Here is a 14,615-nt window from a genome sequence, read left to right on the forward strand (position 1 = left end):
CTTTACGGTGAACGAGTTTCAGCAATGTCAAAAACATTTAACTGCTGTAGACTTTCCTGTGAAGTTTAAGGTTCTCTCCTTGTTTGTTTTATGTAATCAGCAATGATCTTCTGAACATTTTTCATTCTAATTAGCACCCCTGTGCACTTGAGGAACATTTTAAAGAGTTGTCTGAAATCACAAGTTGCTGACCAATTTGTTAGTCTTCAAGCAGGTTTTATTTTTTGGAATATGAAAGAGATCTGAGTGGACCCTGTGCTTTTGATGTTGAGATGAACTCCGTCTATTACGGAAAAGGTTCCTCCAGATTGTTGATAGCTGGTACAAGTTCTTCAGAAACTTAAGGAAATAAAATGGTTCTTATTCTTACAGGGAAATGCTGGAGGCAATGTAAATACTATTTTTAACAAGAAAATTCAGTTGGTTCTTCAACATTAAGTTCCTTACTGCACCATCCAGCTATACTTTGCAGATTTATTCTTTTTTCATAGCGACTGGGAATGCTGCTGAGTTGTGTTGGACTGATTGAAAGTGTAGTTTTTAAATCTGACTGTTCAGATGTCACTTGCTAAGCCAGACCAGCTAGTGATGGCTGATGCACCCTGGCATGCTGTCATCTTTCTCCCTGTTGCCTTTGGGGGCTGTGGGCAGCGGATGTTTGCAGCATCCTCTGTGCCTCAGCAGGAAATTAAGAACTTGTGGAGTGGGGGAGATCAAAGAAACATGAACTTTTGCAGACAGAAATCACTTTGAAATTCTTCTGTGCTTGTGTTACTAAAGCTCAAGAAAAAAAGGATCCCATTTTAACCTGGGAGTGGGCAGCAGTGAAAAATTGTGAATAGCAAGTTATGTTTTTGTTTGCTTGTTTGTTTTAATGAGCTAAGAGAAGCAGCTGTGCATTAAACACGTGCTCCAGAGCCATTATCTTGTCTTCTGTTTGTGCTTTGCTAAAGAGGAAACCCTGTCCCCCAATTCCTCCACTTCCCCACCATTTGCTTCTGTTCCTTGAAAAGACTACAAGCATCAATTTGACCACTGAGTCCAGATTGTAGCTGCCATAGGCATCTTATTAGCACTGCCCCTTTCCTAAAGAATCTGACGTGTTTTACACACTCTGGAAACCTCCCACTGCTTCTCTGCATAGAAAGCTCTTCCTGGGCCACACTACTGCAGTGCTTGTGAACCTTACTGTATTTCTGGCTTAGACTTTCTTCTGGATGTTTCATTTTTGAGAGCCATTGCCTTATTGCCTTGCAGCTTAAGTGGTTCTCTTCCTTCCTTTGCTTATTCTTTTCATATTTTATAGGCAGCAGCAATATCCTCCTGCGTAATACCTCTGTATAATATTTCTATATTATTTGTATGCTTTAGCACTGTTCACTTCTAGTGTACCTGAAGCTTCCTCCCTTTATTCCTTCCTAAAGGCACTTCCAAGCTGTTACCTTCCAATTTAAAATAGATTATTTTGGTTTTAATGCCTAAACTCCTGACTGTGTTCTTGGACTTTTCTCCATCATTCCAGTTCTCGGGGTCACCAAGTGCATGTTGTTATGCTGTCCTGGTCTTGCATTGTATTGGTGATGTACTCCAGTTTAGCTCCTGGAACGCATGTTCACTGCAGCAGATCAAACCTCTCCCTGGCTGGTTGTACAGCCAGTGGTGTGTTGCTTCTGTGTCCTTCCCACCCTCCTCATGGTCAGCGCAGTTGCCGCGATGAGAAGCGTTTGGAGAGCTGCTATGCTGTAATAGGTGAGCCTGCAGGGAAATCAAGTGTCTTTTGCTAAAACATCAGTCTAGGTTGTCAGGAGAACTCATAATCACACAAGCATGGGATGTTCTCTTGAAATGCAGTGGCAGCAGGAGAAGTAGGCAGGCACACTAGGTTATGAAGAAACATTTCTGTAAATCTTCAGGTTCTGGGACTTTGCCTTGCCAGTTCCTTGATTCAGCTGCATTTTGCAAGCATGCTAGAGCAAAGAATTTTTCTGGTTTAGCTATTACTGCTGTCACGGCAGATCTTCAGAGAGTTGTGGCAGGTGGGTAGGGAACATTCCTTGCAAGAGTGAAGGTTTAAAACTATACTTTATGTTTCTCTTAAGTTACTATTATAAATTTCTTAACAGTTTTGCATCTCTACTTATACAATCTGGAGTAAAAAAATGCTCCCTTTATTTGTAAAATGACAGGCAACAGAGTTGCTAAGAAAGAGTCACCCAGAAAAATTACTTTCATAATTATTATTAACATATTAAATTAATGGCTGAATTGGTATGTTGAGTGTATCATTAGAATGATATATAATCTTACTGTATTGTTTCATCTAATTAGACCACTAACATGGTCTAACATTGTTTCAGCTAATTAGACCTTGGAAATGTAAACCCTTGTAAATATAAACCAATGAAAGATGGCTTTACTCTTTTCCAGCTATTTTATGTAATAGTTTTAGCTGCATTAAATTTTTTAGGTTGGTTAATTGGAAACAAAACTTAAAAGAAATTGTATCTTGATAATGAGATATTTATGGAAATATACTTTATAGTTTTGTTTAACATTAATTGAAAAATGTTGATGTCTCCATCTTATGTGTCCAGGAATTTATGGAACTGTCATCATACAAATAATTTAAAACTAGGACGGACAGAGCAGTTGAGAATATATTGTACTACTGGGAATAGTTTTGCTTTACTATAGGTATCTTCCTGTCTTTTCCATCTCCAGCTTCTCCAAGTACAGGCAAGAGACAAAAGAGCTGGAGTAAGTTTCATACTGAGATTGTACTCAGTGACACTGAGCCACTGTTAAATACAAATGGTTTTGTGTTGAAAATATATGTATGTGTATCTATACCCTTCATTTATGTTCAAGGAAGAGCATAAATTTGCTAATGATTAAAAACTAAATTCTCTTTGTATTTTGATTAGGATTTTTTATTTTCTGCTACATTTCTGCAGCTCATTTTATTGATTAATTATTTCTGAATGTTGAAAAACATATTTTGCAAATCATGGCAATGAAGCAGGAATGGACAAAGCAAAATGTATCAGGATAACCTTGTATCTATATTTCCTATTTTTGCTGATACTTAACCTAGGAAATAAGTGATTCATCCTCTCTGATTATCATGAAAAAGAAAAGCCACCTGGCAATGCATTGGTTAACATCACTTTCCCCCCTTGTCCCCTGTCTCTTCACCCATTTACTTTATAAAAATTATCTCCATTTGGACTAGGATAGATATGCCAATGTACATTTTTCTGGAGGTTACTGCATGTACAGTGCCTGTACTTAGTTTTAAATAGTAGTTTTGTGAAAATAATGGTGAGGCAAATTATATTGTAGTGCTGGCAACTAGCTGTCAGATTATCTATAAGATAAAAAACTGCTATAAAAAAGAACTGTATGTATTTAACTGCTCATTTCCATGAGTGATAACGAATGCAGCTGGAATGATTTATTTTCTGAAACATGAGCAAAAATTATCAACCAAAAACCAGAAGTATCCGTGACCTATACCCAGACTTGATGTTATGGATGAATACGGTCAGTGCCTTCCTATGCCACCTAGAATAAGGCTGTTCCAGCTAGGCAGATTCATTAGATGTTTAATGATGTACCCTCCTAAAGCGCTACTGGAACCATCATGTAAGTAATGCATTACTTTCCAATATAGCAATATTAGTTCATCTTCATCTACTAATTAACTTTATTGATCTCGTAGTCTACTTGGCTGATTTTAAATAAGTAACCAGAAGAGCAGATGCCTGTTTTTTCCAGAGAACTGGATATTGAGGGAAGTTTCAGGTGCTGAGGGTCATCTTTTCCGTGGGTTTTGTAGTACTGATAGACCACCATGGCTTTGCTGTGTGGACTACCACACATTAGGCTAGGTAAGGTGGAAAATTGCTGCTCAGTCACTACATCACATTAATTATGTGAGTGCAGGTCCTTTTGCTTTGATTACAGTCTCTTCTAATGAAGCCAGATTTTACAGCATAATTCCTCTCAACTCTGCATAGAACTTCATTCCTATTGGCTGGCTTTAAGTTTGCAGAAGTATTTAATAAATAGGAAACACTTGTTATGGGGGCATACTTGTAAAGAATCCAGAGAAATCTTTATCAGGATATGAATTGTACTTATCCATGTGGGAAATTAGTGTGGAATATCTGAAGTTTTTTAGTTTACTACATACAAAAAACTCTAGGTAGAGAAACTCAGTTCCTGCAGTTGAAAAAAGTGTGAAGAGCAAGGCATAATCCTGTTATACAACAGTAGTAGCTAAATGTTCAAGGTTTCTGATTCAATTTCTACAGTAGAACTTGCCTTGAAATTGGCTACAAAATCGTAAACTGTATCTAAAAGTGCTTCCAGATAGCTCAGTGCAATTACAGATGCAACAAAAATAACCATTTCCTTACCACTATCTTTGATCCTTCTGATTTGGATTAGTTTTTACAGTTGAAAGATACTGGATTGAAAGCTATCTCCATTACCAACCCCCAAACTTTTTACAGGAGCCATAAGGAGTGTTAAATTCAACAAACCACAGTCTAACAGGCATGAAAACTTAAAGCCACGCACTGGCATTCGTGGCTTAAAGTGCCACTTTATATTCATATCAATTTCACAGCTGATGAGACATGGTAAACAAGAGTGGGGAAGATTTTTTTTTTTAAGTATGGAAGAAATTATAGATGGAAATACATCCATATTTCTAAGGGCTTGTCCTCGTTGCAGCACGTAAGTGCCTGGAAGGGAAAAGGCGATGCGAGAAGACAACACTGAACGTAAGGGCCACCAATAAAATATTGTATCTTGTATTTTTGGATTACCAGTACATTATTAGTTGGGGCTTCACCTGCATTCACATTCATTTCTGTAAGAGGCCCAGGTCTGCATAAGCTACTACTCCGCTTGTAATAGACGTTTGTCTATTACAAAGGGGTCAAGTTAAAGGAGCAAAATAGCTTAAGCTAACTAATCGTGTTATTTAAATTCTTTGTACAGAAAAAAAATGTAAAAAAATAAAGGTATATAAATTAAGGGGGCATATATGATCTCTCTGATCTGTATTAAATTCCTTTTATTTCTGTATACTGCAAAGATTAGAACATGTTAAATTCCTTAGCTTAATATGTTGCAGTACGTTACATCTGGCAAACCCCTGATTTCATTACCATTCCAAAATAGCTAAGTACATTATAGTAATTGCATACATTATTTCTATATTTCCATTGCTAATTGTCAGTTATGGATATAATACTTTGAATTTCAAGAGGGCGAAGTTCAGTTGACTCTCAAATAGGAAATGTTCACTTATTATAAAATATTGTGGGTTTGTTGTTGTTGGTTTTTTTTTTTCCTTCTCCACTATTTTTACAAGCTTTGTTGAAGGATTTTCAAGGTATTTTTTAGAATTCTGGAAGGTTAAAAAGCCTGTAATGTTTCTGAGCACATTTTTAAGCATCTCTGCACATACACATTTTGTTTAGTGCCTGTAAAATGGTACTTATGCATACTGATTAACTAAGTAACGCTCCAAAATATGATCATACAAGCAGTCGCACTGCTCAAAGGCTTTTAGGAAAATCATGTCGTGTTTTGTTTTGTTTTTCAGTCTGTCAAGTCAAAACAGAACAGAATAAGATTTATATTATGTAGGCTTAAGCACCTTTCTGCACTATTCTTGTTATAGTGTTCTTTGTAACCAGAAATACTAGTCTCAATTAAGAAGACAGTGTTGCAGGGACTTCTACTGTGGGTTACCCTTTGGCCTCCTCTTTCACGTGGTTACCCTGCTTCCAGGATCACAAGGCGTATTCTCTGACTTGCCACTTGCTGAAATGATACTGCGGGATGTTTGCGGAGAGAAACTTGCCTGTTTAGTTCTGGGATTTGCAGTTCCCAGTCCTCCGCTTGTTCTTGGCACAGGGGGAGACAAAACTCCAGAGACTCTCGCAGGATTTGAGGGTGTAGGCATGCTGGGAGCTTGTCCCTCTCACCTGCTCATCTGTCTCATGTTTTCACTGCTCAGGTTCCTACTGAGATCCCACCTCGTCCCAGATTCAATTAAACCAATAGTAAATTTGATATATTCTAGCAAAAGCAAGGTTTAACAAAATTTTCAAGTTTTAGCCACAGAGAGGAAAATGAATCAGTGCTCTTTTAATTTTTAATTGACTGAAGCACTAGTCTTCTTGTTTAAGGAGTTCTTCCCTAGAAGGAAGTATTGCCTTTGGAGAGCTGATTTTTTGCTTCGGTTATAGCTCCCTGTTTAAAACTTTCTTCCATGAGGGCAACCATACAATTAAAGAGATATTATAGGAATTTTATGACATTTTGGAGTCTAGTGTTTACAGTAATTTAGAAACCTCTCTGTAGATGTTACTATGCATTTTCCGTTATCTTCAAGTTTTGACTTGAATGCTTTAGCTTGCTTGAGGGCCATCAGGAATTGAACTCTACTCATAACCTCCTCAGGAAACCTTTTCCAAAACTATGTTCTGTTTGGTATGCCTAGCTACTTAAATCTTTTCATAGCTTCACAAAAACTCACAGCTGACTTCTTACAAGAAGTCTTGCTCTTACAGCTTTGCAGAGGGAAGCTTGCAGAATGAAGTCTTTACAAAGCAGTGATGTAGAAAACCCCAAACACTTTGAAAGTGTGAGGAGAGCAAATTGTGTTGCTCTGTAGCTCCTGCTTTTTGTTTTTTCTGATGTATTTTTCATACTGATTTAGTTTGGCATTGATGAATAGGGCCTCTCTCGAAATTCACCTTGGTGAATGACTACAGTTAAAATTATTCTGGCCAAGTCTTTTTAAAACGTACGTGGGAAGTCCCTTCATTCGTTCCAAAGCATTATGTTAAAAAAAATTTAACATACACTGTGTGAATTTAGGAAGCAGTTAGAAGCAAATGTACCAAGATCATATATGTACAAAAAATACTATATACTAGATTCTGTAGCAGATACTTTCAATGTTTTAAGTCTTCCTTAGAAAGATACTAATTTTTATTCCAAGTTGTCCTACTTATAGGGCAATATAACTTTACACTGAACTTTAGACTCAAGCTTAAACCAATGTAAATAGAGACGCACTGGGCATTTACTTGCAAACAAAGCAGCTGTGAAGAGGATTGTGTCGAAAAACATTCAATAAGGAATTCTAGTCTACCTCCCAGTCAGAGTTTTCTGGCTCACTTACAAAACTAAACAGCATTTCTGTGGAGCTGGGCCAAATTATACGGTGACGCAAGAAGCTGGAGCCAATTCCAAGTGAGGGAAAATTTGCTCAGTGAGTAGCTGTAAGTATGGAATTAGTTTGCAGTTTCTACCAGTTTAGCTTTCAGTGCATGCGACTGTCAGACAACAAGCTGGAGGAGATGAGAAGGTGATAGCAATGTAGATTTTGGTTTACATTCTCCTGCTATTCTATCCGCTCCATGGAACAAAATGTGCTCCTGTGATTTAGTAAATACGTTGACTTTCACCAGCTAGTTTCTTCAAGGTCTCAATACTTTTTGGCTCGGTTGCAATCGTTTATTTGTTTTTGTACTTGTTCATCGTATTACTTATGTTACTGCTTATATCCAAATTAAATGTATTTTACATCTCTGCTACATCCAGACTCTCATGCGCACAACTGCTTACACCACATTTGGATCTGAACTGTTCCCATTTGTTTTCTACTCTTTCAGTAGACTCTGGTTGTGAAAATATCCCCAATTTATGTCTTAAAAATGGCATTCTTGACCTGAATCTCGAGGAGAAGGAAGTGACTGACTTAAGGGGCGGGTTTTGTATTAACACGTGGACTCTCTCCTTCCCAACATTATTGTCAGACTGAAAGGGAAAGTGTCAGGCAGTGTCTGTCAGGTTCATCAGGAAAACTGAGTTTTTGTTTGAAAGTATACTTGACTAATCAAAAAAGTTTAAAATAACTCAAGGGCTAAGGTAGTTTTAAATTTATGTCATAAGCTGGCTTCATGGTCATTTTTCCTTTAATTTATAGCTCTTGCTCTGTTCCTGCTGGAAACTGTGCAAATAATAAGGCAACCTTTACAATAACAAGGCCTCTTTGTGCATGAAGGAAATGGCTTCCAAGACTCACGGAGTGCCCCCTCTTTTTGACCACATCACTATATTATTCTTTGTCTTCATTCACCCATTGGTACTAAAAGGATTTCTGAATATTTGGAAAATTTTTAGATCTGCTGAACTTTAAAACGTGCTTGAAAGGCAGCATGGCTTCCTCTTCATTGTCACTGCCTACCAGAGCTCCCAGTTCTGTGTAAGTGACAACTGGAAAATCAGAAGAAAAAAACCACCAAAACATACACACAACACAAACAAAGAAAACCCACAACCTACCAACTAAAAAAACCCACAAACAAGAAAACAAAACCCCCCAAAACCTGATGAAAGTGTTACTTATTGCTGTTTATTTTTGCTAACAACTCCTTTTAGCAGCTCCTTTCTTCCTCTCGTGTTTTGTCTCTCTGCATACTGATAAAACACCGGGAGGTGGAACATTTGAGAAAAAGAACTGCATCCTTCAAATAGATTTTTTGGTTTTGAAATTTCATTTTGGTTAAAAAAAAAAAAAAATCCTTGGAAAAACATTTTGAAACTAGCTACTTCCTTTCTAAGATCCAATAGTAGATGATCCCCATAAGGCTACTCTGATTTACATCCTCTTTAACTCTATTTTTCCTAGACATTTCACAATAGGTAAACTATCACTCAGTGAAGCCCACAAATGAATGAAATGTTTATCCTTTTAAAAATGCAAAAAGGAGAATTGTAAACTATTACTGATTAACTTTTCTTATATTTCTAGTTCTCATTTAGAACAAGCTATTTTACGTCTATGCTGTACATGGCCATGTCAGAAGGTGATTCTTTTAATGACTTCATAGTCCTATTGTGCTTAGCCAAAAGGATCGCACAAGATTTTCATGGGCACAAAAGTCCTGTTACATCCCTTAATTAACTTCTCAAGCACATTTTCTGAGAGTTTTTTTCAGCCTAGTTTAGAAGAGCCGGACGAAAGCTTCCACTGACTTTCTGAACAAGGAAGTTTCAGAGCTTGATAATGTGTATCTCATCTATAGCTGACCAAAGAATGGTGATTCTCTTTGGGGGAAGCTTTTAAAGTTTTTTTGTTTGGTTGGTTTTGGTTTGCACTGAAGGAAAAACAAACAACCCAACCCAAACCAATCTGAGTGAGCTTAAATTATAATAATAGAATTATCTTATTTTTTCTAATTGTATGAGTATTGACCTGAACTGCAGATGGGCACAGGACCCTTCCTCTCCTTTGCAGTAGAATTTCTCATTCAGGATTATGTAGCTCAGGGAAATATATCTTTGTGTTTCAAACCTCTCTTCTTGTGACAGTACTTCAGCTCTTTCTGTTTTCTCCCTTGAAGGGAGAAATCCCTCTCTGTTTTCTCCCTCTGTGATCACTGATGCACTGTTCTGAAGAGTGCTGGCCAGCCCTGTTCACCATCACCTCTTGCTGGTGACTTGTGAGCAAGTGTACAGGCAAGTTTCTGCTTAGCTTGTGAGTGCGTGTGTTAAATGTGTGCACATGCACAAATACATCTGGAATAATTCTAAACAGTTTCTTTATGGAGCATCATATATCCTCAGAATTATAAAATAATTTAGGTTGGAAGGGACTTGTGTCAGTCTAGTCTCATCCCCTGCTCAGAGCAGGTCTGATCAGATCAGGTCTCTCTTGTCTGTATCTGATCAAGTCTGGAACACCTCCAAGGACTGAGATCCTACACCTTCTTTAAGCCCCATTCCAGTACTTGATCACTCTCATTGTTATTTCTTTTTCCTAATGTCAAACCAGAATTTATGATGTTCCAGCTGATGTTCGTTGCCTCTTGTCCTATCCCTGTCACCTCTGAGAAGAGTCTGGCTCCACCTTCCTTTTGTCCTCTGAGCAGATAGCCGTAGACAACAAAAAGGTTTCCCCTTTACCCTCCCTTCTCAGGGCTGAACAGACTCTGCTCTCCCACCCTCTCCTTGCACACCAGGCTCTCCAGCCCCCTGCCCAGCGTGGGATCTGCTGTGATGCTCCTTCCCACCTGCTCAGGTGGGATCAAACTGGAATTTGTTGCTGCATTTCCACAGAAAGGAAAGGACAGGGGGCACCTCTGTGTTACGGATGAGGTCCTGCTGCTGGGCTGTCCTGCAGCCCAGCAAGAAGGCAGACGAATGCTTTTCTTGGCTCTTGGCCCAGCAAGGCTCATGTCCAAAGGCTTGCGAGGGGAGCAGTGCGAGTGTCTGTGTCCTGGCTTATCCCCCCTCTTAATTTTTCGAGCTCTCTGGCAGCATGTGGTAGCAGAGATGTGGTAGCCCATAACAGCTGCTGTGTAGCACCACTTTTCAGTGTGTTGGTTCATGTCACATTAAGAGTGCATCATACCTGATGACAGTACATGTTTGTCAGAGCAGTCAAATGCTTTGCTCCTCACTTTGCTGTGTGTAGGACTGCGCAGACTGAGGAGTGTAGCTACGTGAAACTGTAACAACTTTTTTCCTTAAAATGGGAAAGTGACAGCTGAGAAAATCTGCCTTTTTTCCAGAGATGCAATGAAGCTTTGGGATTAAAAAAGTACACTAGTTCTTAGGAGTCAAGTGTGACTTTGTTACCCTGAATACAAGTGGTGAAAATGATCATAGGTTATACTGTTCTGTTTTCTTTTTTCTTCTTCTCCTTTTTAAAAATAAAAGTGGCCTTACTTATTGTCTTCTGCATGCACTGAAATGTGAGAATGCTGAGTCGATGCACCAATTATGACTTCAAGGCAAGAGAAAATTAAAGATATTTATCAAAGTATTTTCATCTCTTTGGAGAAAACTGTTGTTGCCAAGTTATCACGCTACCTGAAACAAGCTCTTGGTGGATTTAAGCAAAGTATTACAAACATCACAGTCCTTTGTTTTCTGCATAGCTTGTCTTCTTGGGAAATAACCTTGCTTTTATAATTTTTTTAGATAATGGGTTTTTACCCTTCCTTCCACTATTAGTATCATAGTAATATATAGAAAGAAATCTAAAGAGGATTGCTAGTATTCAGAGCTCATTTTCTTTTGAGTATCTAAGACCAAATATCAAGTGTCTCAGTGCTATACCTAGCTGCCTAGCAATACGTGAGCAACAGCTGTTTGTTCTGAATTAAGTGCTTAGTGAGCAGATAAAAGGTACCGTTACTAGCCTTAGTGCAATATGCACAGCTAGATAAAATTCAGTGTGTTTTCAGAGATCAGCTGACAGATCGGGGGGTGTGAGGGAGCAGAAGCAGCAGTGGAAACCTTCCTTTCCACTCCATTATGAGCGTATCAATATGATGTATCAGAGGGATAATGGGCATCTGAGGGGCAACAATATTACAGTGATACTGCAGCCGTGAGGCTGCATGTTCTACCAGCTGGCACAGTATTAGAAACCTTTGTATTGGATGTTACCATCACCTTTCTTCTCCAAGGGTGTGTGAGGAAACCATGGTCCCTGCCTACCACATGTATGCTGTACAGGGTGACTTTGTTGCATGCAAGGAGATGGGAGTGATTTGGACTCGCTGTGCTTGGGCAGGTCAGGAGGGCTGTGTGAGTGGGGGGGTCCGATGGGCCGCAGATGGTATCAGGACCTTCTTAAATCTGGTGCTGTTCTCCCCGTCAAGCTGTGAAAGTGAAGAGGCAGGGTACCCTGGGTTCTGCAGCAGCAGTTTCATTTCCTCTTTTGATATGATAGAGTCGATGTTCACCTCGTTAGCACCACTTTTTTACCCAAGTAGCTTCCAGGCACAAATAAGCTTAAATTCTATTTTATTTCAGAATAAAGGCAGTGTCAAGGTCCTGGCCTTGGAATCCATGCTGGGCTTTGCAAAGGTGTGCAAAAAAAAGACCTGTCCCAAAGAGCAACATTTTTATTAGAACTGCTCCTCTGAAGGTGCAAACCAAGGAGTTTTCTTCCATGCCACATTGCTAAGGTGTGCAACTGCACTGATAATGTTCAGGGATGGTGGCAGTAACTGGCCTTTTGCTACCTGGTTAGTGGAAATTAGATGTGTATATGAAATATTGAGGATCATGGGAAAACTCAGGTAGCAAATATTCTAGAGAACGGGCTGCAGACATGGAAATGGAAACATATGGGGCCCAACCTCCCCTGACAGTGCCTGAAACACCAGCTCACTCAAGTTATCTGCACTTAGATTTTACTAGGCCAGCATGGGTACAGCTTACCATGTTGATTTATGATATCTGCTGTGCTAAAGCCAGCTTATGTCTTCTTGAAATTGGGCTGATCCTGGGTCTCAACTAAATAAGCTGTTCTCTACTCAGATTAATTCTGCAGAGAACCACAGACGTGTCTCTGCATCTGTAACACACGGAGAGCTGGGAATTGGATCTACTTAGCAGTACTGAAGGAACTGTTATATAGAACCAAGTAGTCTAAATGAATGTGTTGATGTTTTGAAGGCACTTTCTTTAAACGTCCTTGTCATAAAACCAAGAAGTTTTAAGGACTTGTATTAGCTAGACCTCAAGTTCTCATCCGCTGTCTTCTTTCAGACGTGTCACTTGGAATAGTTTCTGAATCGGGGCCGGTAAACTTGTGTACCCTGGAAAATCTCTAGTGTCTGAACGAGTGTTTAAAATCATATTACTGAGCTCAGATTAACTGACACTGTATGAACAGCTGTCGAAACAATTTCACAAATGGTGCAGTGAGCAATTCTGACAAGGATGCAAAGGCTGGCGTGGAAGTGGGATATGTCCAGTGCCAGCCTCTCCGCATAGTTCAGAGACATCAGCAGTTTTGGATGGTCATGAGTATCTCTCACAAAGTATAGAGCTTTACTGTAGCCAGAGCAGACATTTTGAAGTTACAATTATGAGTAAAAAAGATTTTGATACCTTGTTTGTTTGGGAAGGGGAGCAATGATTTTTTTAGTACAACAGTAAACAAACCCAGAATGTGGGAGGAGAAGACGACTCAGAAAACACTGGTGCAGTCCAATGTTTGTTTTATAGCATAATAAATAGTCTGTTTCATATGTATGTGAACGCATATATACACATAGAATGCAAATGAACCTAATAAAATTATACTAATCACAGGCATAACAGCCTCTCTGCAAGAAAGAAAAATTAATGTTTGCTCCATCTGGAAAATGAGATGTATCTTCGTTTTGTATTGTTTTTCCCATGTAAAAAGGAATGACATTTAAGATTTTTTTTTTTTTAATGAAGTGTTAGACTTTTCTGTCAAATGGCACTTTGTAGAACTCAAGCAATTAAACACAATAATAAATGTTTTCATTTGTGGGAAAAAGTTTTTGGGCTGGGGGGCTTCTTCGCCTGGAAGCCCACATATTGATTTTTTTTTCTTTTCCCCCAACTAAGAAAGGTGAAAACTAGAAACAGAAAAAACCAGAAATCGTGACAGTGGAGCATGGTGCTCTTATGCAGCTTTCCTAAATATTTTTAAACAGAGGAACCTGAGTGAAAATGTGACATGTGTCAGTATTTTGGAGGTCAATCAAGTTTATAAAAAAACAAAGTATTTTTTTAAAATGCTTTGGAGACAGTAGATAGTAGAGATCATATCTCAACAGGAGAGCTTCAACTACCTAGTGGTGCAGATAAATACTTTTTCACTTTTTTCCCAAGTTCTCTTTCTTACACCTTAAAGATCAGAAATATTCCTCCTGCCCAAACTCCAATGACTTTTATTGGATTTTAATTGTATTTCCCTGTTTAAATTATTTTGTTTTCTTTTTATCCATGTGAATCAAGTAAAAAAAAAATCTATTCAGTATTTTTATGTCCTATTGTTTGAATTTAATTTCTCTCAATCCAGTAATATTTAAGATAAGTCAGTTTACATTTCTTTAAAGTGGTAGATTTAATTGGGGAGAACGGTGGAAACCAGCAATAGATAAAGTTAGGAATATGGTGATTTATGAAAGCTGAATATTAAGCAATTTTTACATTCAACTAACATTTCTTGTAATAATAACAGGCAAAGATGGATACCAAACATTTTCTCTTTGAAAACTGTTACCATAAAAATATTGTTCCTGTGCTTGGATGTAACTTATCTTGATAAATCAGGAAGGGACTGCCTAAAACCAAAGCATGGGTGTTAGCTCTCCTGTAGCCTCTCTGTGAAAGAGATGTGCAACTCTTTGCCTTGCAGGTTTCTGTCTGGAAAAGAGGGGCTTCTGCTTTTTATTCAAATAGTCACCACAGTCCAGCTTCTACTTGAAGTTCAATATATGCCTAAGTGTTTCTGCTGAGAAAGGGCAGCTCAACAAAGAAGGTGCAGTCACGCCTTGAGCTGTTTCACTAACTCCTCACTTAGGGATTCTGGGGTGCTGAAGGATTTCACCCGGAGGAGAGTGACTGGAATGTCTTTTCATGCTGTGATAGATATGTTTAGTAACAATTGTTGTACTTCATAGGCTTGTTTGCTATATTAATATTGCACTCACTGCTATCACTAAAATTGTTATAGTAACAGACTGAGGAAGCACAACACTCAAGTATGTGTAGCTTGACTTTACACCAGTTTCTTTTATTTT

The 14,615-nt window shown here is 38.5% G+C and overlaps 1 protein-coding gene across 1 annotated transcript in view; it reads left to right on the top strand.

Annotated features, from left to right (window-relative positions):
- Nucleotides 1–14,615, top strand: part of NEK11 (NIMA related kinase 11) — an 87,313-nt gene that overhangs the window by 47,552 nt on the left and 25,146 nt on the right. The window lies entirely within an intron of this gene.

This window comes from Caloenas nicobarica, chromosome 2, assembly GCF_036013445.1.
Source record: "Caloenas nicobarica isolate bCalNic1 chromosome 2, bCalNic1.hap1, whole genome shotgun sequence".
Taxonomy (NCBI): domain Eukaryota; kingdom Metazoa; phylum Chordata; class Aves; order Columbiformes; family Columbidae; genus Caloenas; species Caloenas nicobarica.